Here is a 25,294-nt window from a genome sequence, read left to right on the forward strand (position 1 = left end):
TCCTGTTGCCTTCAGGAGGAACCGGTTGGCGTCGCTGGACTTCATCGGAATGAGATAAGTCCTCCGCTCGCCTCGGGTTTGAGTCAGCTGCAGATTCAAACAATTGGTAGTCAGGGCCTGGTTGTTTGGTTTCTAGTTTGTTTGGTATACGTTTTCTTAACTGGTCTATGTGGCGTTTCCATACCCGGCCGTCCTCCATGTCTACTACGTATGATTTGGGTCCGGTTATGCCCAGAATTTCCCCCTTTAACCATGTTGGGCCCTCGCTATAGTTGTGTGCCCATACTGGGTCACCCACCTTCATTTCCCTGGTTTTTCCTTGAATACCCTTGTACCCGTCTGGGGTATAAGTTGGGTTTAGTGGGTCTAGCGGGCACCTGAGTTTCCTGCCCATTAAGAGTTCCGCTGGGCTGCAGCCAGTTGTTACACAAGGGGTCCTATGTTGGATGGCCAGGAAAGTGTCTATTTTCGTTTGCCAGTCGCCTGGACTTATCCTAGATAGCGCTTCCTTGGTGCTCCGAACGAAACGTTCTGCAAGTCCGTTCGTCACCGGGTGGAAAGGCGCCGAGAGGACATGTCTGATGCCCTCTCCCGCTAAATACCTCTCAAACTGGTTTGCCGTGAATTGCGGGCCGTTGTCAGAGACTAGGGTGTCGGGCAGGCCGTGTGTTACGAATAGATGCCTTAGGACTGTGATTACTGCTTCGGCCGTTGTGCTTTTCATGAGGATGATTTCTAACCATTTTGAGTAGGCATCTACTACAATTAAAAAGGTCTGCCCATGGAACGGCCCCGCAAAATCTATGTGAATCCTGGACCATGGCCCCTGGGGTTTCTCCCACTCTCTAACTGGGGCTGTAGGGGGTAGCGACCTCGACTCTTGGCAGGATTGGCATTTCCCTACCCTGTCGCTGATGTCCTTATCCATTAGGGGCCACCATACATAACTCCTCGCTAAACTCTTCATCCTCACAATCCCTGGGTGGCCCACATACAACAGTTCCAACACATTTTCGCGTAATTTTTCTGGGATAACTACCCTATCCCCCCATAATAGACACCCCCCTTGAACAGACAGTTCTGATTGTTTTTCGCAAAGTCTTTGAAACGCTCGCCCGGCGCAGCGGGCCAACCCCTTTGCACCCAACCGATTACAGTCCGTATTGTAATGTCTCTATAAGATGCCCTAGCCACCTGCTTGGATGTGACTGGGCCAGAGTCCAAAGAGTCAATTAGTAAGACGTGTGTCCCCAGGGTGGGGTCTTCAATTGTCTCTGGTAAAGGGCATCTGCTCAGAGCGTCCGCATGCCCTAAGTCTTTTCCTGGGCGGTGGAGCAATTTGTAGGAGTATGCCGCTAGGAAAATAGTCCATCGGGTCAGCCTGGGAGAAAGTGCCACGGGTGTTGGGCGGTCACCCGCTAAAAGCCCTAGAAGGGGTCTGTGGTCCGTGACTATCTCAAAATCTCGCCCGAACAAGTATTCGTGGAATTTCTTAACCCCGGAGACTATGGCCAACGCTTCCCTATCTAACTGGCTGTAGTTCCTTTCCGCAGAGGACATCGTCCGGGAATAATACGCTATAGGGGCTTCTGTTCCATTCGGTAACCTATGGCTGAGCACCGCCCCCACCCCATATGGTGAAGCATCGCAAACTAGCACTAGTGGCAACGTGCCATTGTACTGGATGAGGAGGCTATCGCTGGACAAAAGGTTTTTTACCCCCTCAAATGCCCTAGCCTCTTCTCTGCCCCAGGACCACACAGCTTTCTTTGCTAGCAACTTATGTAGCGGCTCGGCTACTGTTGCTTTATTCTTCAAGAATACCGCATAAAAATTAACAAGCCCCAAGAATGCCTGTAATTCTGTTTTATTTTTGGGGGCTGGGGCCTTTCTAATGGCCCGTACCTTGCTCTCTGTGGGTGGATCCTTCCTGTCTATTCGGTATCCTAGGAATTCTACAGATTTCACCCCAATGTGGCATTTGTTGAGCTTAACTTTAAGCCCCGCAGACCTAAAAATGCCCAACACCTTCCTTAGTTTTACCCCGAGTTCCTCTAAGTTTTCAGCTGATACCAATACATCGTCGAAGTATGGTACCACTCCTGGCAGGCCCTGTAATAATCGCTCCATTAGGTTCTGGAAGAGTCCTGGGGCCACGCTACCTCCGAACTGGAGTCGCGTACATTTGAAAGCCCCGCGGTGCGTGACAATTGTCTGCGCCTCAGCTGTGCTGCTATCTACAGGTAGCTGCTGGTAGGCTTGGGCCAAATCGAGTTTGGCGAAGACCTGCCCTTGCCCTAATGAGTGTAGCAAATGTTGCACCACTGGAACGGGGTATGCACTTTTCTGCAATGCTTTGTTAAGCATTGCTTTATAGTCAGCGCAAATCCGGACCGAACCGTCCGGTTTGACTGGGGTTACTATGGGTGTCTCCCATTTTGCATGATCGACGGGGACTAGTATTCCCTGGCTTACTTGCTTGTCCAATTCTCTGTCAATTTTAGGCTTGAATGGAACCCTCCTAGCCTTTAACCGGATGGGGGCGACTTGGGGGTCAAGGTTGAAAGAAATAGGGGTCCCCACGTACTTGCCCAGGCAATCCTTGAATACGTCCTCGAACTCCTTCAGTAGTTCGTCTCTGAGGATGACGTCGCTCCTGTGGACCCCGGTCACTCCCATGCCCAAAGCTCGGAACCAGTCCAGCCCTAGCAAACTTGGTAGAGTTCCGTTTACTATGGTGATCGGCAGGGTCTTTTTGAATTGTCCATATTTGACTTGGACAGATGTGGCTCCTCAAACAGGGATCTGATTCCCCTGGTAGTCCTGCACTCTCAGCTTCTGGGTTTGTAGCTGACGTTTAGCGATCGCTGGCAAGTCTCTCATGATGGTGTCCCAGGACATAATTGTGATTGACGACCCAGTGTCTACTTCCATGGGGCACTGCACCCCTTCAATGTAGACTTGGGTAAATATTTTCTTCTCTAGTCGTGTCGATGCGTGGCCCACTCTCACAGTGGTCTGGTTTAACCGCGCCTTTTAAATGGACCAATCCGGGCCGCCGCTGCTCCCACGCTCTGATTGGTCGGTTTGAATTTTGGCGGGAAGGTTGGGGGCTCGGCAGGCCCGAGCTATGTGTCCTTTTTTCACACCGACAAACCGCGTCCTTGAATCTGCAGTTTTGCCGTTGGTGTTGCCCCCCACAACTCACACATTCGTCTCGGTCACCTCTCTCCAGCCTCCCGGTGTGGAACACCTCTTCCTCTTCCTCACCTTCCGATTCGGCCTGGACTTCCTCACTGTGGACCGGTGTAGTCTTTGTCCAGGCACCCTGCGCGTTTGGCTTTTGCAAGGTCTCCGCCGCCTTGGTGGACATCTCATGAGCTCTGGCTTCATCCAGGGCTATCGCTAAAGTCAGGTTGCTTTTAGACAGCAGCCGCCTTTGTAGTCTGATGTCCCTGACCCCACAAATGAGTTGTTCGAGTAAGGAATCCTCCAAATCTCTGTACTCACAGTGGTTTGCGGCTTTCCTCAGTGCGGCCATGTACACACTTATTGATTCGCCTTCTCGTTGTACCCGTTGCCTCAATTTGAAACGTTGGATGAACTTTGAGGGTACCGGTGCGTAGTGCGCTCGAAGTGTTGTTTGTAGTGTCTGCCACGGTACCGATTGTACCGGCGTTGGCTCTGAGAGTGACTCCACCGTATCGAAGACCTCTGGACCGCAGTGGCTCAGGAAGTATGCTCGCTTCCGATTGTCCGAGACTCCCTGTAGTTCGTTTGCTTCGAGGAAACACTCGAAGCGAGCCATGTACGACCCCCATTTCTCCTTTGCTGGGTCGAATGGAGCTGGCGGCGTGTAGCTGGACATCGCTATTTTCCGCCTTCGAGAACTGGCTGGGTTTTCGAATTCCTGGTTCCTTCAGCTCTTTCTTTCAATCTCACTGCCTCAACATCCCACCTTCGTTGCCAATGTTAGGTTCGGGCAATGAAGAGGCAGGAGACCAGTGAGTGACAACAGCTCTTTAGTTTATTGTGACCCCAGAGAACACAACCGGCAAAAACCCCTCTTTAAATACTCTTTTGGTTGAGGCTTCAACCAATCAGGAACGTGCAATTTTCCCACCCAAAATTCCCTCTCAAAGTTCAAAATACATTACAATGGCGTTCAGGCAAAAACTGTTCTTGTGTCTAGTTGTTCTGGTGTGCAGTGCTCTATAGTGTCATTTTGAGGGTAGGAGTTGAAACAATTTATGTCCAGGATGTGAGGGATCTGTAAATATTATCACAGCCCTCTTTTTGACTCGTGCAGTATACAGGTCCTCAATGGAAAGCAGGTTGGTAGCCATTGTTTTTTCTGCAGATCTAATTATCCTCTAAAGTCTGTGTCTGTCTTGTTGGGTTGCAGAACCAAACCAGACAGTTATAGAGGTGCAAATGACAGACTCAATAATTCCTCTGTAGAAATGGATCAGCAGCTCCTTGGGCAGTTTGAGCTTTCTAAGTTGGCACAGAAAGAATATTCTTTGTTGTCCTTTTTTGATGACGTTTTTGATGTTAGCTCTCCATTTTAGATCTTGCAATATGGTAGAACCTAGAAAATTTTAGGTCTCTACTGTTGATACTATGTTGTCTAGTATTGTAAAAGGTATTGAAAGAGGAAGTATGGAAGAGTTTCTCCTAAAGATAGAGAGATAGATAGATGATAGAGAGAGAGAGAGAGAGAGAGAGAGAGAGAGAGAGAGAGAGAGAGAGAGAGAGATAGAAGAGAGAGATGATAGAGATAAAGATAGAGAGAGATATAGAGACAGACAGACAGACAGACATACACACACACATATTAAGGAATATAGAATATTTAATATTTAGGTTCTAAATAAAAGATAATCAAGATAGCTACTTTTTGATTGATTGATTGATTGATTGAACTAATCTTTTTCTGAAGTCCCTCCCTTAAAAGCTATGACCAATCACCGTCTTGAAGCTGCTAAGGGAAAAAAACAATCCAGCAGAAAACTGAAATATTCGAAATCAAAAGAAAAGCTAATTTCCTGGATGCATTTCAATGACAATCTCTCATATTGGTTTTAAGGTATGGGATGGAATAATCTGGCACGGCCAACAATATCCACAGAGAATAGCTTTGCTACAATGGTTTCCAGTGTTTAAGTTTAATATTACACTGAGCATATTTAGTAAAAACTGACTAGAACTTCTGAATCTTCTCAGTGACTGAAATCTACTGGTCTACTCAAGCATATTGGCACAAGGAGAGTTCATAGATAAATGTGTCAACTCGCAAACATACCTGGCCTGCTCTTGAGTTGCCATAGGCCAGGGGGGATGGGAAACCAATGAAATGGCACAGGACAAAGAAAAATGCTCATTCCATGCTTATCTCTCTCAAGGCAGTATCCCAGGGTAACCTACAGCAGCCGAGGGGAGTGACCTCTACATCCTGCAAAATTGCTCTATTGGTGAATGTGATTGATGACACACCTTGGGGGGGAGGGGGAAAACAGAGTCATAATTGGAGTGTAAATTACGAAGGGTCAGAGCTGGCTTCACTTGGGAACGTGCCAACATGGAGCTCCTAATAAATAACTGGATTTCTTTTGAAGCTTGGCTCGAGACTCCTGATTTAATTAGGACATCCGTCAGAACCCTGACGCAATGTTTGGCCAACCTTGCTGGTAGTAAAAAACAAACAAACCTGTCAATCTCCTGATTACCAATTGATGGACAGCTTCTGACAGTGTCAAGAGAATATTTGCAGCTCAGCGTTGAAATGAGGAGTTCTTGGTGCTTTCTAAGCTTGGTTTTTTTCTTGCAAACGTTTCATTCCCCAAACTAGGTAACCTTATCAGTGCAACATGTCTGCAAGAAAACAACCAAGCTCAGAGAGCACCAAGGACCCCTAGTTTCAAGAGATTAATTCAGCCACCACAAAACCTCTTTGCGTATATGGAAGGCCTCATAAAGTTGGGTTACAGCTGTTTTCTGATGGAAAACGACAGTTTGTTTTCTTTGTATCTGTTTGCATTTTTGTATCAGTTTTATATATTTGATACGGTCAACTGACTTAATTGCCACGTTTTCTTCTTGGTGGAAAATACTATGCATATCGTTTTCCTTAACATTTTACCTTCCCATTTTGGATCAACTTCCATCATATTGTTAATATATTTTTGAATCAATCACTCTGTATTAAAATGCAACTGTTCTTTGATCAGATCCCCGTGCAGTGTTCAAAATACAGCAATTTGAAGCTCAGCTGCTTACCTTCTAAGGCAGCCCCGGTAAGTAGAACAGTGGAGGCACAGAAATCAGCTGTTCCGCACGAATCATCTGATCCAGAAAGAAGGAAATATAGGACAGGATAGGGCGGGGGCAGGTGGGTGGGCCCAACCACTGGCCGTAGGTCCCGGTTCGCCCAAACTAGTTCGAACCAGCTGAATCCCACCCCTGGTTGCAGTCAGGCCTTGCACACCTTGGCCCATTTCTTCTGCAGCCAGCAAGGTTTTCCTGAAGGCCTCTCTAATTGATAACAGAGCTCCGGATCGATCTGGAGCTCTGTTATCGGCTGCTGAGGCCTTCAGGAAAGACTTGCTGGCCTAGCCGGAGGAAGAAGTTCCTGAAGGTCTCTGATAGCGGAAAAGAGGCCGGGAGTGATGCATGCAAGTTAGGTGAGTCAGTCGATGACATCTCCTGCACCCTGATGCCTTTTTTGGTGGCAAATATATATATAAGACAGGGTCTTATTTTCAGGGAAACATGGTATGTACCTAAGGCATGGGATATGTTCTTCTATCTCTGGTTGAGACTCTGAAATCTCACTCAACCCCCCTCCCTCTTCTCTTCTTCCTCTTTCAGTGCAATTTCTTAACTTGCTTCAGGAAATGAATGTCTCCCAATCTGATATGGATGGAAAGCAACTAATAACCATCCCCACTCTATTTAACATTGCAATTTAGCATCGTTGGCTTATTTTATAGATTTGGGACTGAATCCATAAGATCAAGAAGTTAAATTGCTCGGCATAAAAGGCGGATAAGCTTTGCCTGTCATTGGATAGTAAGAAAGCATGTAATATTCCCTTTCTAAGTTGAGCTGTTCCCAGTACAATTGAAGCCAGGGTATAATTATAATCAGAGCTGTGGATTCACCACATTAGTGTAATAAAATTCTCCCAGTGGAAATGTTAACTGTGTAGTAATTATGAAATGAAAGGCCTCCGCAGGAAAACAGCTGTGGTAGCAGAACACAGAAGTGGTACAGAGCAAAAGATAGTGCTTAGACACAAAATCCTTATGTGAGGAAGTCTTGTTTTTAACACACACGTGCACACACTCGCAAACATATCCTGGCACTTGATAGATCTTGCCTATAAGGACTTCTAATGCCACCCTAATTATGTGAAGCCAGAAATAAAACCTCTGAAATTCAAGGGGTATATAGTAAACATGAGAAAAGCTCAACTGTTCATCACAACTGTTCGACACATCCATGTTTTTTTCTTGGGAACACGATAGAAGTTGGTTTTTTTTTAATAAAATAATTTTTATTTTATTAAACAGTTTGTCTTTAAAAACAACACAAAAAACAATCACACATGTATAAAAAGACATGTTATGACATAATATATTAAACATTACATAACATTAATGGTAATTTTACAGCATTTCGAATCGACTTACGCATTTTTTTTTGTAGTTCTCTATTCCATCATTTCTATTTACTTCTCAATAGTAGGATAATCGTGTTACTCCAACATATATGTATGTATGTGTATGTGTATGTGTGTATATATATATATATATATATGTTTTCTGAAAAACATATATATATATATATGTTTTCTATATATATATACACACACACACACACACACATACACACATTATAATATTCATTGTTCATTTCTTGCTCTGATTTCTATTTTTGAGCCAAATGTACATTTTATTCCATATTTCATAATATGGAAGTGGTTTTTCATTGCCTTGTCATTGCCTTTCTATTTGTTGTCTTCCAAGTCCAACCTAAAGACTTGAGATTTCCTGGTTTCATTCCATCCAAACACTATCTACAATAGGTTCAAGTCTGTTTAGCTCCTCAAGGTCAACTTCGGTGCACTTAATTGAGGAGTAAGAATAATCACAAAAACAACTAAAGAGTATAAACAGCAATCAGTTTGGAAGTTTACTCCTCCTAATGCTTCACATTTTTCACTCTAGGAGGATTTGAGGGTAAGCCAAATGTGATCAGAGAATCAATAACGAAGACGACATGTTCCATGACATGAGGTGTGCCTTCTTGTATTGGGTCCATATTGATTTTCAGGTAAATAAATTCTACTGAGTGGAGAAAATGTTGACATCACCCATTAAAACAAAGACAACTTGGGGGTAGTTAGACTTCAACAAGTACTTGTTCTAGGCTGAAGCTCAGTGGTGGGTTTCAAATTTTTTTACTACCAGTTCTGTGGGTGTGGCTTGGTGGGCATGACAGGGGGAAGGATATGTAAAATCTCCATTCCCTCCCCACTCCAGGGGAAGGTTACTGTAAAATCTCCATTCCCTCCCCACTCCAGGGGAAGGTTACTGTAAAATCTCCATTCCCTCCCCACTCCAGGGGAAGGATATTGCAAAATCCCCATTCCCTCTCCACTCCAGGGGAAGGATATTGCAAAATCCCCATTTCCTCCCAATCATCTGGGACTATTTTTTTTAATTTCATTTTGTCACAACAGTATATACAATCATCAACATAAACAATAACCCATCATGAGAGAAAAATATATATATATAAGTAAAAGTATGCAACAACTATGTTAATTTGATATAATGAAGGGAGCAATAGGACAGGAACGGTAGGCACTTTTGTGCTTTTATGCATGCCCCTTATAGTCCTCTTAGGAATGGGGTGAGGTCAATAGTAGACAGTTTTTGGTTGAAGATTTTGGGGTTTTGAGTAGAGACTATAGAGTCAGGTAGTGAGTTCCAAGCGTTAACACCTCTGTTAACTGTTGACTTGGGAGGCAGAGAATAGATGGGGGCAGGGCCAGTCAGAATTTTTACTACTGGTTCTCCGAACTACTCAAAATTTTCACTACCGGTTCTCCAGAACCTGCTGAAACCCACCTCTGCTGAAGCTAATACAGCTATGGCACCTACAATAGTGGCCAAAATTGTGGAAACCTTTTGGGAAAAGTGTATTTTTTAGGTTTGACGGCTAATAGCATCACTTGGATTTCAAGATAATCATATTCCACTGCTGGAATGGCCTGGGAGTAGCCCAAACCTTCACCCAATTGAAAATCTATGACACTGACCAAAAAAACTTGTTAGTCAGAAGTGACCCAGCAATAAAACCCAGTTAATAGAAGCAATCCTTCAATCTTGGTTTCACATTATAACAGCTGCAGAACTAAAAGAATTGGTTCACTCTATGGGAAGATGTTGTAAGGCCGTAATTCATGCTAAAGGTTACCCAACTAAGTATTAACTAATATGGTGATAATTTTTGTATATCTCATTTTTTCTACGTTTCATTTTTCTTCTTTATACTGTAACTGCTATTCTAATAGCAAATCCTTCATAAAAGTTATTGCATTACATTCTTGATTAAATTACTTGTCCATTGATATACAATTTTATGGTACTACTCCCCCCCCAAAAAAGTGGTGTTATTAGCTAGTTTTAGAAAATACATTTTCCCCAAAAGATTTCCACAATTTTGGCCACTACTGTAGTTGGTGAAATCTTAGCTACTCTGTGCTCCTTTTTCACATGTTGCCTGTATCTTGGTCAACCTTCTTGGCCAAATTTCCAACATATTTTTGGCAACAGAAATGTTCCATCACAGACTATTCTGACAATCTATAGCAAGCAGAGAGAAGGCATTTCAACAGGATAATTATAATGCTAGTGACATGCCTGATATTCTTCCAATATATTAAAAGTTTCTATATCTCCAAGTAATCTGGGAGCAAATCCTGTTGAATTCATTGGGATTCCTAACTCTTTATAAGAATGTTATCCCTGTCAGACTTGATTAATACATAAAACAGAGACGCGGAACTGAATTCTTTTGATCATATATTCACTTGGATCTTTAGTGGAGTATTACAGATGGAATTCATTCTGGTGCCAAAGCCTACAAATCATATTCTGATTATATAGGTTTTCATAAAAACTGGAAAAACAGCAAATAATTAAATCCCAGTTGGATTTAGCCAACACACGAGCGAATCCTCCTCATTTGTCTCACGGATGGAAATGACTCCATATGTCTACAAAATGTAACGAGAAAAAGTTGGAGAAAACAATAAATCTATCAATAAAAAAAAAAGGATGGTCATTAGCACTGTGTCAAAAAGTGCATCGCCGGCGATCCGATCTAAGCATAGTACCCAAAATTGTCTGTTACAACATCTTACCTATCAACGACTTCTTCAGCTTCAACACAATAATGCATGAAAATATTTGCAGATCCCTCGCATCCAGGACATAAACTGTTTCAACTCCTACCCTCAAAACGACGCTATAGAGCACTGCACACCAGAACAACTAGACACAAGAACAGTTTTTTCCCGAAGGCCATCACTCTGCTAAACAAATAATTCCCTCAACACTGTCAGACTATTTACTGAATCTGCACTACTATTAATTGTCTCATAGTTCCCGTCACCAATCTCTTTCCACTTATGACTGTATGACTATAACTTGTTGCTGGCAATCCTTATGATTTATATTGATATATTGATCATCAATTGTGTTATAAAAGTTGTACCTTGATGAAGGTATCTTTTCTTTTATGTACACTGAGAGCATATGCACCAAGACAAATTCCTTGTGTGTCCAATCACACTTGGCCAATAAAAATTCTATTCTATGAACAAACAATCGATCCAAACTCATGGTAAACCACTCCAAACTCGATTGCAGAAAATACGACTTCAGCAACAGAGTGGTCAACACCTGCCATGCTCTAACTGACTCCATTGTTACAGCCTCAAACCCTCACAGCTTCAACCTCAAACTTTCCACTGTGGACCTCACCCCATTCCTAAGAGGTCCGTAAAGGGGGCGTGCATAAACGCACCAGCGTGCCTACCATCCCTGTCTTGCTGTCCCCATTTATCTGTACTTACTTCCTTTGTTTATGTGTCGAGTCCAGCTCTGGCTCGATACATGATGCTACAGGGATCTGCATCATGGGAGCAGCCCCTAATCAAAGATCCAAAGGGATGAATTATCGAGGACTTGTTCGAGGGGTGCAGGGATCTGCGTTTGGAAAGCATAGGATCATCACACTGGTGGCCGGGATAGAGGGAGGTGAGGGCTGGGCATCACGAAGAGCTGCTTTAGTTCCCAGATCTGGCAGATGATGTGGCAGCTGAGACTGTCAGACGAGGAAGGAGAGAGCGGCCGGCTGTCCATTCAACTGAGCAGTTCAGCCATGGGGCAGGGCATGAGCAGTGCGGGATGTTTAAAAGGGGCTGAGAGGCAGAAGCTCTCAACGCTGACTTTGTACGGAGAGACCTCGACTATTACTGAGACCCGGTTTATAGCAGACCAAATAAATGAAGTCGCTGTTGGAAAAGAAAACCAAGTTGGCTTGTTTCTTCTTCTCACGGAGTCTGACACAACTGTGGCTGAGCTAACCGAGATTATGTTTATACCTATATCTGCTATCTTGTACATGTTTGACAAACAAAATAAATAAATAATAAATAAATAAATAAATAAAAAGGAGTAGAACAATCTGAAGCCGGTTGAAGTTCTCCAGAACTCACAGGGATGTTCCATAAGGCAGGCATAAGGACAGAGAAGACACATCTTCTGAGTTCTATTTTATAGAGCAGGGGTCTCCAACCTTGGTCCCTTTGTGGACTTCAACTCCCAGAGTCCCTCAGTCAGCAAAGCTGGCTGAGGAACTCTGGGAGTTGAAGTCCACAAGTCTTAAAGAGACCAAGGTTGGAGGCCCCTGTCATAGAGGGGACCTGGAGGGTGTCCACCCCATCGGAACTGATAGCAGGGGCAGAAATTTGGTAAAGTAATCCCAGATATTCCCTCTGACCTAAAAACAAACAAACAAAAAAATCTCCTGTGAAATCTGTGCTACAATTGACATTTCCTTTGAAGTTATGACTAATCTGAAGACCTAATTTTCATAGCCTTTTTTAAACACAAGCTTTCTTGTAATAACAAGAACAGAGATAAGAGAACTGTGTAAAACTGCACGATAAAACCTCAATAACCACAACACTAATGAATTGGCTCCACTTCATTATATGTTATCAGATCTGTGTAATCTAGCAAATTAAAAGGGTAGATACAACTTCCTTTCCTCCTCTCTGTCGTCTGTTTTATAACATCGAGTGAAAAAGAAGCTGAAACTTCTTGATAGCCATGGAACGAAAGAGAAGAAAGACTATAAAAATAACACTGGCCTTAGATAACACAGCAATAGTGCTTAGACTTATATACCACTTCACAGTGCTTTTACAGCCCTCTCTAATTGGTTTACAGAGTCAGCATATTGCCCCCAACAATCTGGTCCTCATTATAATTCTCTACTCATGACTGGTTGCTTAGCAAGTATTCAAAGTTTCAATGGACCTACCTTGGTGCTGTCTATAGTCTGGATTTGAAGTTCTGATGATAACCAGAGGTGGGTTTCAGCAGGTTCTGACCAATTCTGAAGAATCTGTAAGCAGAAATTTTGAGTAGTTCGGAGAACCGGTAGTAAAAATTCTGACTGGCCCCACCCCCATCTATTCTCTACCTCCCAATTCCCAGCTGATTGGGAGGAAATGGGGATTTTTTGCAGTGACCTTCCCCTGGAGTGGGGTGGGAATGGAGATTTTACAGTATCTTTCCCTGCCACCCCCACCAAGCCATGCCCCACCCACAGAACCGATAGTAAAAAAAATTGAAACCCACCACTGATGATAACCCCTCAGTTACACGATCAAACTTCCGGTGAACTGAACCACATTTATGGCCAGCAACCCACATGTGATGATGTTTTATGATGGTTGTCATACCCCCAGATATAATTTGTTTATATTCTGTTGTTGTTCTCTGGCCCCATCTAGTGGCCAGGGGCCAAATACCAATCTGTATTGTTTGGAAGCTGAGGGTGGGCATGGCCTGAGTGTGGTGAATCCGGCCAGTGGGCCACCAGTTTGACTCCCCTGGTGTAGATTGTAACTATCATGCCCCAGCATATAATTTGTGTATATACTGTTGTCATTCTCTGGCCCCATCTAGTGGCCGGAGGCCAAATACCAATCTGTATTGTTTGGAAGCTGACCCGGCCCTTTTATTTATTTATTTATTTATTTATTAATCGTATTTATATACCGCCCTATCTCCCGAAGGACTCAGGGCGGTTCACAGGCATTTAAAAACATATAAATATAAATACAGAATAAAAACAATTAAGAAACTTATTTGAAAGCCCGTTAATTAAAATATACAAATAAAACCCAATTAAAACCCATGAATTTAAAACCTAGCTCAGTCCTGCACAATTAAATAAATATGTTTTAAGCCCGCGGAAGGTCCAAGGTCCGAAGCTGGCGGAGTCCGGGGAAGTTCGTTCCAAAGGGTGGGAGCCCCACAGAGAAGGCCCTTGCCCTGGGCGCCGCCAGACGACATTGCCTTGCTGACGGCACCCTGAGGAGACCCTCTGTGAGAGCGCACGGGTCGGTGAGAGGTATTCGGTAGCAGTAGGCGGTCCCGTAAGTAACCCGCCCAATGCCATGGAGCGCTTTAAAGGTGGTCACCAAGACCTTGAAGCGCACCCGAAGGCCACAGGTAGCCAGTGCAGTCTGCGCAGGATGGTGTTATACGGAGCCACGAGGGCTCCATCTATCACCCGCGCAGCCGCTTCTGGACTAACTGCAGCCTCCGGATGCCCTTCAAGGGAGCCCCATGTAGAGAGCATTGCAGTAATCCAGGCGAGACGTCACGAGCGTGAGTGACCGTGCATAGGGCATCCCGTCCAGAAAGGCGAACTGGCGCATCAGGCGAACCTGGTAGAACGCTTCCTGAGACGGCCACAAATGGTCTTCTAGAGACAGCCGCTCATCCAGGAGGACGCCTGTTGCGGACCCTTTCCATCGGGGCCAATGACTCGCCACCGATGGTCAGCCGCGGATTTAGCTGACTGTACCGGGATGCCGCATCCACAACCACTCTGTCTTGGCGGGATTGAGCTTGAGCCTGTTTCTCCCCATCCAGACCCATACGGCCTCCAGACACCGGACAGCACTGATAGCTTCGCTGGGGTGGTCCGTGTAGAAAAGTACAGCTGGGTGTCATCCGCATACAGCTGATACTTCACACCGAAACCACTGATGATCTCACCCAGCGGCTTCATGTAGATAAAGAACAGGAGGGCGAGAGATCGACCCCGCGGCACCCCACAAGTGAGGCGCCCGGAGCCGACCTCTGCCCCTGTCAACATCGACTGCACCGTCGGAGAGATAGGAGGAGAACCACCGATAAACGGTGCCTCCCACTCCCAATCCCTCCAACCGCGCAGCAGGATACCATGGTCGATGGTATCGAAAGCCGCTGAGAGGTCTAATAGGACCAGGGCAGAGGAGCAACCCCTATCCCTGGCCCTCCAGAGATCATCCACCAACGCGACCAAAGCCGCCTCCGTGCTGTAACCGGGCCGGAAACCGGACTGAACGGGTCTAGATAGACAGTTTCATCCAGGTGCAAGGGAAACTGATATGCCACCATATTTCTACAACCTTCGCCGCAGCGAAGGTTGAGACCGGACGATAGTTACCTAAAACAGCCGGGTCCAGGGAAGGCTTTAAGGAGGGGCTCACCACCGCCTCTTTCAAGGCGGCCGGAAGACACCTCCACCAAAGAAGCGGTCGAATCGCCTGAGCCAGCCTCGTGTGACCTCCCGAGTGGCCAGCACCAGCCAGGAGGGGCACGGGTCCAGTAAACATGTGGTGGCATTCAGCCTACCCAGCAACCTGTCCATGTCCTCAGGAGCCACAGGGTCAAACTCATCCCAAACAATATCGCCAAGACCACCTCGAACATCTCACCCGCATCACCGCAATCTTGGTCCAACCCATCCCGGTTGAACGATTTTATCGTGATAGATAATAAACTCTCAGCACGCCCCTGCAGCGGGTCATCCCGCCCCTGATGTAGGAGGGAGCGGGTCACCAAACAGGGCGGCTGGGCGGTTATCTGCCGATGCAATGAGGGAGGAGGCGAGCTACGCCGCTTCCTCAATGCCACTAGGTAAGTCCTAGTATAGGACTTCACTAGTGTCCGATCAGCTTCCGAACGGCTAGACCTCCAGGAACTCTCTAGGCGCCTTCTCCGCGCTCATCCTCTCAGCTCCTCGGAGAACCAAGGAGCCGGTTGGGACCTGCGCCGGTCAGAGGCCGCAAAGGCACGACACGGTCTAAGGCCCCGCCGCCCGCTCCCAGGCCGCCACAAGTTCCTCAGCCGAGCCGTGAGCCAGACCTCAGGAAATGGCCCAAGCTCCGTCCGAACCCATCAGGGTCCATCAGGCGCCTGGGACGGAACCAACGTGTCGGCTCCGCCTCCCGCGGTGGTGAATGGCGGTCAGAAAGTCCAGCGAAGAAGAGAGTGATCTGACCATGACAAAGGTTCGATGACTATTTCCTTTAAGTCCAGATCTCTCAACCACTGTCCAGAGAGAAAATCAGGTCCAGAGTGCCACCCCAATGTGAGTAGGGCCATCAACTACTTGGGTCAGATCCAAGGCCGTCATGGAAGTTGAACTCCCGAGCTGCCGCCGATGATGAGCCGGAAGATGGCAAGTTAAAGTCCCCATGACTAAAAGTCTGGGGTCTCAACTGCCACCCCAGCCAGCATCTCCAGGAGCTCGGGCAGGGCAGCTGTCACGCAGCAAGGAGCCAGGTACGTGATCAGCAAGCCCATCTGACACCCACGACCCCATCTCACAAAGAGGGATTCGCACCCGCAATCTGAGGTACAGTGGTCTCCCTCGGCTCTAGACTCTCTAATCACAACCGCCACCCCCACCTACCCTGGGCCTCGGCTGATGGAATGCACGGAAACCCGCGGGCACATCTCACAAGGCACGCCTTCAGTGCCCAACCAGGTCTCCGTAATGCCCATAAGGTCCGCGGAACCCCTGTATAAGATCACAAACAAGGGGGCTTTGTTCACCACAGACCGAGCATTGCACAACATCAATCAAGGCCCAGGCTCTGAGGATCCTGACCATCCGGGAACGGAAAGTCCAGGGTCGGAGCGTGATCGCTTAAGACATCGAGCACGCCCCGGAATTTGATATGACCCTCGCCCGCCATACCTGCCCCTCCCACTTACCGTGTCAATAGGACCACCTCACAGATAGGAACAGACCTCCCCATAACCTCCGAACCTGATAATAAAAACCATGAGCATGTGCAGGAACTGGCCTCACCCGACGGGTTACCCCATTACCCGCCTTACCCTCCCACCCTTAAAATTCCTCTAAAACCCCACAAGCTCTTCTTTTCGTGATGCCACCTCTGTGGGTCCCAAGACCACATGGAGGCCGGCCTCGGTAATGAGGAGGGCCATTCCTGCGAGGCGGGGCACTGCAGGCGCAAGAGTTCACAAGCAGTATAATGCGAGCAGCTGAGACTAAGAATCGGCAAAGTAGAGGCTCCATCTCCGGATGGCAAGATGATGACTGATGGTACTAGTCCAGAATGAAGGCATACAAAGAATGGAACAGCAATTAGCACCGAATGACAGTCAAGATGGTATTCTGTCCGGTGCCTAGTCCAAACATCCTGGAACCGGGGTGAGGGAAATGGTATTCCAGTCGCCACACGCCCCTCCTCCGTCCTCCTCTGTCCTCAACTAAATCCCATGTCCCCCTCAAGGAGTCCTAATAGGACCAAAACGCCATAGTAGTCTCAAAAAGGCCGAGGGGGCATGGGTGATGTTAAAATAGTCACAGTCATAGACTGGTTGCAGGGGCAACTGGGGTGCCTCCATCGCCTCCCGCAATCCTCCAATAACCATCTCCAGACATGGCCAGGAAAAGAATCCTAACCACTCCAGAAGCCGGGTCTCCCAGACCTCTCCTCCAAGAGGCGAAGTCCATATAAAGGCTAAACCTCTCCGAGAGGCTGGGGGTATGAAGGTTGCCAAGTCCATAATCCGCAGCAGGGGAAAGCCAAGAAACCATGGCAGCGAGGCAGATGGCAATAGGGTAGATGGAATACCTCCGCAATCATCCAGGTCGCCCACGATTGCAGAGGCTGGAGCCCAAAGGCTACCCCGAAAAGTCCGGAGTCCGCAGTCAGAAGGGGGCCGAGACGAGCCAGAGGCTAGCAGCCAGCCGCCAGACGAATCGGCAGAAAACGGCCGAAAAACGCCGACTCATCGCCCACCTCCGAGCCTAAAACATGGCCGCCAGAAACCACCGCTTGCCTACCCGGCCTCGTTCTCGGCAACCACATGTACGAGGGAGTCCAAAGACCTCTCATATGGCTGCCCGAAGTAAGATCTACCGGGCCGGGGACAGCAAGCGGCTAAACGGACGGCCGAGGCTTCGTCAACATCGGAGGGGCCTCTCGTCGCCGGAGCCGAGTCCTCAGAGCCGCGCCATCTTGCGCATGCGCAGAGCTTTTTTTTAAGGGTCATCAATTCATCAACCCTCACTCCAAAAAAGAAGACCATCCTGGGAGGCCAGACTCCACTTCCTTTAGTATTCGGAAGGAAACAGAAGCGCCAGGAAGAATCCAGCCTAATCCGTGGCACATGGTCCTCTGAAGACAAAAATCCACAGCTCATACACACAGTATCGCTGGTGAAATTTAGATTAATCTGTATTTGTTAATTGTTATGCTCCCCAGAAACACAGCAGTGCTTATTTTGTATTTGGGTTATTATTGTATGTATCCCTATTTTCCCCAGATTCACCATATCCTGTTCTTTCAATAAAGCATTCAGATCTACACACATGGTCTGTTTTATTGGAGGATTGGTGGGCTTAGCTGCATGTCGAGCTGCACACAGAGTAATGTATAGTGAGGACAGAACAAGGGTTTTTCTGCTTAACAACCTTATGCAAAAAAAAGATCATAAAAACTACTTGTGACCATGATGGGGAGGTTGAATGATGAGGACCACTATAGAACGTTTTTCTCTCACATTGATAGCGGTTGAGATCCATTGAGTTCAGTGTAGTGAGAGGCAACACTGAAAAATGGAAATACTTTCCCCCCCCCCAGCACAGGAGTGTCAAACTCAGGGCCCAGGGGCCAAATTTGGCCCATGGGGTGCTTATATCTGGCCCACAGGGATGCCCTGGACACAACAAAGGATCGGCTTCCATTTTCTCTGGCAGAGGTTTGCAGCTGAAAACACAGCTGGCAAGGGATGCGTGCGGCTCTCCCAAGCTCCGTTTTTACTGGCAGAGGGTTGCAGGAGGCCATCTCAGCTGAAAATGGAACTTGGGAGCCTGTTCGTGCTGGCGGAGCGCTCAAGCCACCACAGGCAACCCCGACATGAGTGACGTAGAGCTGGCCACCCACACCCTGGCCATGCCCACCCTGGCCTCCCGAGATCAAACCCAACCTTGATGTGTCCCTCAACGAAATTGAAGCCAGTTTGGATGGATTTAAAAGGAGACCGGGTTGATTCACAGACAAACAGGCTTTCAATGACTGCTAATATGGATGGTTATTTACTACTCCTGATTTTTAAACAGTATATTTTAAGGGAAGGGAGCTGTTGACATCTAATCTGGTGTGTGAACTCCCCAAATTCATCATTGGTCAACTGTAGAATGCCGGGTTGTAGATTCCAGATATGGGTTTGCATCAGTGGTGATTCAAGTAATTTAACAACCGGTTCTCTGCTCTAATGATTTCTTCCAACAACCAGTTTGCTCAGAAAGTTAACAACCGATTCTCCTGAAGTGGTGTGAACTGGCTGAATCCCACCACAAGTTTGCATACCGATATAAAGGGCTTGGACTGCTAAGGCGAACAAACAAATCAATCCTAGAGGAGATCAACCCTGACTGCTCTTTAGAAGGCCAGGTCCTGAAGATGAAACTGAAATACTTTGGCCACCTAATGAGAAGGAAGGTCTGACTGGAGAAGAGCCGAATGCTGGGAACGATGGAGGGCAAAAGAAGAAGGGGACGACAGAGAACAAGGTGGCTGGATGGAGTCACTGAAGAAGTCGGTCTGAGCTTAAATGGACTCCAGAGGATATTAGAGGACAGGAAGGCCTGGAGGAATGTTGTCCATGGGGTCGTGATGGGTCGGACACAACTTCACAACTAACAACAACATCGAGGGCAGCAAAAAGTTAGAGCCTCGTTTGTCCTTTTCTTGCCGCTTTATTACAAATGAGCACAAATTATATACGTATAAATTATAAACGGCCTTCTATTGCATTACACAGCTTTGCATCATATTAGGGCCTTGCGTGCGTTTGTCTTCATTCTTTGAATTAAGTTTGCTGCTGAATACCTTTCAGTTTTGATGTTTCAGTAAGAGTCCCTCAAATCATTGACATAAGGAATTAAAAAGAAGGGAGGGGGGAGAATTAAGAAGTAATCGTGTGTGGAGAAGATATGAGGATCACACGCTGTAGCTAATACCGTAATACAATAAAGATACTATATCTTGCAGCTGCAAATAAGTGCTCTGCTTCACCCTTTGCCCAAGGAAGCATCTCTGCCTGTTGGTCTTGCTGCTAATTGAAGGACTCAATCGATGAGGATGAATCTTAAATGAAGCTGCAAACTTGTTCAGGATTGTACCATCTTAAGGAATGGGGATTAGGCAGCTTGATTAGCTCAGCGTCCGCTGATTTCACTAAGTCCATTCTAGCCATCTCCAAATGCAATAATCTCTAAGCGCTAGTGATAAAAGCCAAAAAGCACAGTAAAAAAAAAATAGATTAAGTAGAAAGAAGACCAAAGTACCAAGAATAAGTACAGACAGCAACCTTGTAGCAGGTAATCAAGACTTGTAGAAAGTTAGCACCCACGGTTCAGCGTAATTATGAGCTAGGATAGCCATAACAACAAGTCAGCCAATGGGAACTGTTTGATGACTAAGAAACAGGATCTATTGTGGGCCAGGGGAGACGGCTCGGCGCCTGGGCATGGCTTAGCTTGACTGAACTGTACGTATGTAAGGATTGTTATTGCTTCTGTGATTATTATAGATTCTGTGCTTTTGGTTCCTGAGTTCCGGTTCTGGCTTCTGCTGCATCGGTATTGTATACATGCATCATGCTTTAGGGACGCGATGGCTCAGGGGCTAGGACGCTTGTCGATCGAAAGGTTGGCAGCTCAGCGGTTCGAATCCCTAGTGCTGTCGTGTAATGGGGTGAGCTCCCATTACTTGTCCCAGCTTCTGCCAATCTGGCAGTTTCGAAAGCAAGTAAAAAATGCAAGTAGAAAAATAGGGACCACCTTTGGTGGGAAGGTAACAGCGTTCCGTGCACCTTTGGCGTTGAGTCACGCCGGCCACATGACCACGGAGACATCTTCAGACAGCGCTGGCTCTTCGGCTTTGAAACGGAGATGAGCACCGCCCCCTAGAGTCAGGAACAACTAGCACAAATGTGTGAGGGGAACCTTTGCCTTTTTATCATGCTTTAGATTACTGTATATAAAGAAGTTGCTTTTATACATGAATCCTGCTGAATTCTTTACTTATGTGTTGGTTGGATTGCTGCAAACTCTAACACTCACCCTTCTCTTAGAAGAGTGAAATGTTTTGGGAAATCTTAAAAAGGCAGATTATTATATTTCTCAAGGGAAGAAATGGAGAAACATGCAACCCCCCCACCCCCGCACCTTCTTTAAGCCCACAGCAGATGTCAGCACTTAAGAAATAAAGAGCTTATTGAAAGAAGACAAGTATCTAGATAGCTCTATTCATAAGCAAATAGCCATCACAAAGATCCAATGCAGGAAAAAGCCATTAAGTCGCAATAGGAATTGCCCAACACCCTTTCAGAACACAAGGCCCTTCATTGCGTCAGCAGTCCAAACTTCAACCGAACTTAGCTCAGACAAACAGACAACATTTTAAGAAAATGTTGGATAACCATCTGACTGAGATGGTGTAGGGTTTCCTGCCTGGGCAGTGGGTTGGACTAGAAGGCCTCCAAGGTCCCTTCCAACTCTGTTGTTATATTATATATTATATTATATATTAAACACCTAGGATTTGTACTTTTCCTATAAAGCCAGCTATGACCCCTACATGGCCCCATGGGAATCTGACAACAGCCAATAGAATACATGTTCTTGCACAGGAACAGGCAGCTCAAGTGCAAAGCCTAAGAGAAGGTATAAAAACCCCTCCACTTTCAACTCTATGGGGTAAGCTGCACCAGAACCCATGTGGTTCTGCTTCATCATTAAATTTCCATGTTTCCAGTGTCTTTCTCCCAGCTTGGAACTGAACCAGATGGATATTTCTTCCCACAGACTGGTGAATGGTGATTTTTATTATTACTATTTCTGTAGCTGCACAGCTCCACAAGTGACAGTGGCTGATGTACATCATAAAACAGAAGAACAATTAAAACAGTAAAAAATAATAAATAAACAGCACCTGACTCTAAAGCTCTTAATGTGCATGACAACATAACCAGGAAAGGGTTGTGTTGTCATGCAAAGTACACTCAGAACCCAGGGCTGGGCACACAACCTAGTCTTCAGAGTTTTAAGAAAGAGCCCACAGAGTTGGGGTATCCTGATAGCTGAAAGGGGAATATTGCAGAGACCAGAGAAGTCATGTCTGGTTCATGTCAGTCAACATTCCTTGGTTGATGTGACTACAAATTCCCAAGCTCCTTGATCAAACTGGATGGATTGGAACCATCAAGAGAAGATGGTCCGTTAGGTCAGGGGTCTCCAACCTTGGTCCCTTTAAGACTTGTGGACTTCAACCCCACAAGGAGTTGAAGTCCACAAGTCTTAAAGTTGTCAAGGTTGGAAACCCCTGCCTTAGGTAGCCTGGACCCAAGCCAGAAAGGGCTTTAACAATGATAACCAGCATCTTGAATGGCACCTAGAAACCCACATGCAACCCATGCAGCTCACAAAGCATTGCTGTTGCATGTGTCGAATGCATAACACTCCTTATTGTCCCTGCAGTCATGTTTTGCCTCCATGGATGCTTCCAACAACTCTTCAAGGGGCACCCTAAACAAATGGCCATGCTAAAGAAATATCAGTCAAGAAACATTGTGCACAGTATGATAGCAATGGAGGCTTTGGAAAAAATATTGAGATGCAGTGATAGTAGATACATCAGTTCGGTTCTCATAAAGTTTGAAAAGGGAGATTGCGACCCTAAGGTTCGGATTTTCTAAAAAAAAAAAAAAATCTTTACCAAAAATGAAAAATAGAAAATCCATGCCAAGGAGGTCTGAATGAGCTGAAGATTGAACTGGAGAGTGACTTTCTCAAAGGATACAAAGAAACTGTAGGAAGTTTTTTTTTTAATTTGCATTTATATCCCACCCTTTTCCGAAGACTCAGGGCGGCTTACACTATGTCAAGCAATAGTCTTCATCCATTTGTATATTATATACAAAGTCAACTTATAGCCCCCAACAATCTGGGTCCTCATTTTGCCTACCTTATAAAGGATGGAAGGCTGAGTCAACCTTGGGCCTGGTGGGACTTGAACCTGCAGTAATTGCAAGCAGCTGTTGTTAATAACAGACTGTCTTACCAGTCTGAGCCACCAGAGGCCCTAGAACCCACACCTCTCCTAGAAAATGAAATATTTTAGGAACTATTAAAAGGGCAGAATATTTCCCCTAAAAGGATGGCAGAAACTCACCTCCATACACACACACACACCTTTGTCAATGGGCCATTAATGTCTGAGCCAGTCTATTCTACATAACGAAGATCTACCTCCTTCAGGCAGAGCCATTTAATTGCCTTTTAATTGCCATCACCCAGCAAGATTCAACCAAACTTAACACAGAGACAACCTACAAAGCTAGCTGTGACCTCTGACAGCAACCAATCAGAATACTCTTCCTGGGTCCCAGCAAGTTCAAAGCCAGAGAGGGTATAAAACCCAAGGATTCTCAGCATCTCTTCCCTTTTTTTTTTTTGCCCAAGATCTCCAAGGCATGTAATCCTGTTCATCAACAAACCTTCTTTCGAAGCAACTTCCATGAATCCAGTCTCTTTTCCCTCCACTTGGAACTGAACCCAGAAGGATATTTCTTCCAACAAAATATCGCAAAGGCTTTCTGAACTTTTGCATGCACAATATTCATTTACTTATTCTGAAGCTGCAAATAATGGGAAATGAAATGCATTCAAATTTGCAGACAGATAGTATTGAGATGTGCAATCTGGCCAAGTGCCTGAACTTTGCATACAACTGTATCCTGATACATCTAAAAGGAACAGAGAATCCAAGACTTCAGCAGCGAGTTGCCAGGTTCCGAAAACAAGAACAAAAACTTGTGATTGAAAACTTCTGGTTCCACCCTTTCTGCAACATAACAAACCCAACCAAAGAAGTTCCTAGGCTAATTATCAGTTTTGCTCAACTGATAGTACAGAACAGAGCTGAGCCTTGACAGCAAGTTTTCTTGCTGATCGCTAACATGTAAGTGGCTTAAGTAAACTCAGCTCTTTTGTGTGATCCTGTTGATTAGACCTAACATTTTGTACGTAAGGTCTTCTCTTCCTTTCCAGCAAGCCAAGCAGGATATTTTGCAAACAGATTAAAACAGGGGTGTCAAACTCACGGCCCGCGGGCTGGATGCGTCACACGCTGGCCATGCCCACCCTCGTTTTAGCAAAGGGGGGGAAAGTCACGATAGGTCATGTGATGACAACGTGATGATGGAAATTTGACACCCCTGGATTAAAGCGAAGTAGCACTACAGAGAACATGTTTTAATTAAGGAGTCAGTATGATGGTGGAGTAGAACTGCAGAGATCTAAATTTAAATCCACCCTTAGCCCTTGGTGAATTCTGTCAATCAGTCGGACGGAAGGAAGGAAGGAAGGAAGGAGAGAGGGAGGAAAGGAAAGGAGGGAGGGAGGAAAGGAATGGAGGGAAGGAGGGAGGGAGGGAGGAAAGGAGGGAGGGAGGGAGGAAAGAAGGGAGGGAGGAAGGAAAGAAGGAAGTGAGGGAGGGAGGGAGGGAGGGAGGAAGGAAGGAAGGAGGGAGGGAGGGAGGGAGGAAAGGAAGGAAGGAAGGAAGGAAGGATGGAGGGAGGGAGGAAAGGAAAGGAAAGGAAAGGAAAGGAGGGAGGGAGGAAAGAAAGGGAGGGAGGGAGGGAGGAAGATATCATTGTTTCACAGCTTATAATAGACAAATCATTCAATTTCTTTTAAAAAATAACTTTTTAATCCCTTTTAGGGAAACATTTTAGAAAGTTGAGGTGCTCAAAAGAAAAATGAACTTCTTAGCCAAATTTCTCCTCTGATGACCTTCAGACCTTCAAATCCATAATCAAAAATGCCATTCCTTCTCAACAAACTGTCTCTCATCTATGTGTATTCCAAAATGTGTTGCCTGTTGCAATTTCTGACATAACTGAACACAAGATGGCGACAGAGCCCCTTTAAAAGAAAGGTGTTTTTTTTTTAGTGTTTTCTTTTTTTCTTCTTCAAAAATGAACATTTAAATTCGGTTCACAGATATACACAAGCCTCATATTTTATCTATGAATGAAAAACATTTTTAACAGCCCGCCCAGTTGTTCCTGCTAATAATTTGATAACAAGGTAGTTTAATCAAAGAAAAATTAAATGCATTAATTAGATTTTTTTTTTAAAAAAAAGTCAAAAGCTATATTCCTTTTTGATACTTTGTTATCTCTTCTTGCAGACTTTAAAATAATTCCATATTATCTTGGTTGATTAAATAGAAACCATCTGCTATCGTTATCAGTACTAATACTCTACTTCCACATAGGTTAAAGACCTGCTCTTCAAGGAGAAGAAAAAGGAGGAGGAGGAGGAGGAGACCTTCTCCAAGTTTCAAACATAACTGATTTCTGGATTCTAAACCAGCGGTCACCAATTGGTGGTCCGTGGACCATTGGTGGCCCGTGAGAAAATTTTGGTGGTCCGCAGAAAAATTATTTGCATTTTTTATCTTGCACTAAATCAGGGTTCCTCAAACTACACGTATCCCTGGGCTGGATACGTGCAATGAACGGTTGTGTTGTTGCAGAGAGTCTCCCCCTTCGGGGTTTTTTTGTGTGGGTCGGAGGGGGGCAGAAATTCCAACTTGGGG

The sequence above is a fragment of the Ahaetulla prasina genome, chromosome 5, assembly GCF_028640845.1.
Source record: "Ahaetulla prasina isolate Xishuangbanna chromosome 5, ASM2864084v1, whole genome shotgun sequence".
In the NCBI taxonomy this organism is placed as follows: Eukaryota; Metazoa; Chordata; class Lepidosauria; order Squamata; family Colubridae; genus Ahaetulla; species Ahaetulla prasina.